Raw genomic sequence first — 2,135 nt, forward strand, 5'->3', positions numbered from 1 at the left:
TACCCCAGCTGCTGGCTTGGGTGTAGGTTTACACCATGGTTTAGGGGGTCTGAGAAGCAAAAAGGAGCTGTATCTATATTACCATTTGCTTTGTTTCTTGTGCTGACTAGGCTCTTCATCTGAGTCTTTCATACTGGTAGTCGTTAGAAAAACCCACAATGCAGTAGTTGTGGAATTGTTGTACTCCTACCTACTGAAATTTTATCTCGAACATGGCAGCTGTGAAGGAAAGGATGTAGGTCTCACTTTATCTTCCCTCATGCTAATATAGTTACCCTGAGTGGCTAGGGCCTGATTCTAGGGGACTTCAACCCCCAGTGGAGACTGTAGTGCCAATGATGCTGAGTGTGGAGACACAGCAAGAGGCAATCAGAGCAGAATGGGGTGCAGATTGTTGTTTTTATTATTGTTATTCTGATGGCACTAGCCCTCATCAATCCCTCATGGGATTGATACCATGTTCATTTAGATCCTCTGATGGCACCAGCCCTCAGTGGGATTGATACCATGTTCATTTAGATCTAGGATACTACCAGAAGTGTGGTACTCAGCACTGGTTCCCAGAAAGCCAAATATCTGGGTAGACTTGTAGTTTTCTGGGTAGACTTGTAGTTTCTGAGTAAATGCAGTCACAGTTGTGTAAAAGAGGAAAACCAGAGGCCTTTTAAGTGCCCCTATAAAAGAACAAGTGGAATGAACTGGCCTGTCATTCTGCCACTCATTATTACTGTCACTTGTTTGGCTTGATGGTGCTTGGAGGGATTTGTAAGCATTTTGAAATGTTCACTGTGCATGCAGTGAAAAATTAAGCTCCAGGATTTACAGCAATGCCTGTGGGGAGGGAGCACCCCCAGTGCCCTCATGGGAGAATGCCAGTGACAGGGAGCGTTGGGCCCCTTTTCTTCTGGCAGATGAATGGCAGTCCCCAGCCAAGGCAGAGTATGGAAAACTGGTAAAATCAGATGTCCAGGAAGATGACATAGGCCTGGATGCTGTCAGGGAGTGAGGGAGCAGTCAGATGGGATTAGAGAGTAGCCAGTCTGGAGAGCTGAGAGAAGGGATGAAGGAGAGAGTACAAAGGCCTGCATTAGTTCAATGGGGAATCCCAGAATGACTTTGAGGGTATTCCAAGCTGCCCCTCTTGCCATCAGAGATGCTACTCTACATATGGACAGGTGGGGAGCTGGTCAAATTCAGAGGGAAAAGCAGCGTCCTCTGCCCTGCCCTACCTTCTTACCTTTTCACCCATCCCTCTCCTTTCCCCACAGGCCAAGCCCAGGGCACAAGTCAGGTGTACAAAGGGTTCAAGACACACACAGATTTCTTGGAGGACATGGCACAGCCAAGATAGGAGCTCAGTTGTTGTGTTTTCCTCGGTGGGAAACCACACAGGCAAACCTACCTCTGGCTTGACTCTACTTGTTTCTTTGAATTACTAACATCTACCTGCTATATTGTGCTTTGGCACTTCCAAGCTCTGTGCAAACATTAAGTAATGCCTGGATGATTAATTATAATTAATTAGAAGGCAGATATTCTCCCAGGATGTCAGTCCAGTACTTTCCATGCATGCTAACTTTGTTGGAAATGAAAAATAAGGAATGGTGATGGCACTCTCCCCAAGCCATGTCCTGCCCCAGATAGCACTGTCATCTGCTCCCTCCCGTGAGTCACTAGCCTGGGGCTTTCTGGTCCTTGGGGTGCAAGGCAGAAATCACATGTTATTGCTGACAGAAGCTTTTAGTGATTTAAAGCCCCAGTGAAAGTGCTGGAATCTGCTCAGGAGTTCAGCTGTCACTTTGGGCTGTGAATGATGTCTCTTTCGTTGCCTGACCTTCTTGCTGTTCAACTTCTGTGGCTGCCACTCCCAGCTGGGGCAGGGAGGGGGTTCTTAGGGGTTTCTTGCCATCAGGTTCCTCGCCATGGTTGTTATGTCTCAGAGGATGGGGCAGGCACAGGCTCCAGGGTGCCCAATAAAAACAATCCAAATGGGCACTTGGGAGATGCAGGTTTATTTTATACAATGCTTCTCTGATTCTATTGGAAGTTACTGTTCTTATCAGCAGCAATTGGACCATGACACCAGCAGCATACAGAAATATATTTGGGGAGAGCCCTAGGCAAGCTCAAACAAG

This window comes from Acanthisitta chloris, unplaced genomic scaffold (genome assembly GCF_000695815.1).
Source record: "Acanthisitta chloris isolate BGI_N310 unplaced genomic scaffold, ASM69581v1 scaffold6318, whole genome shotgun sequence".
In the NCBI taxonomy this organism is placed as follows: domain Eukaryota; kingdom Metazoa; phylum Chordata; class Aves; order Passeriformes; family Acanthisittidae; genus Acanthisitta; species Acanthisitta chloris.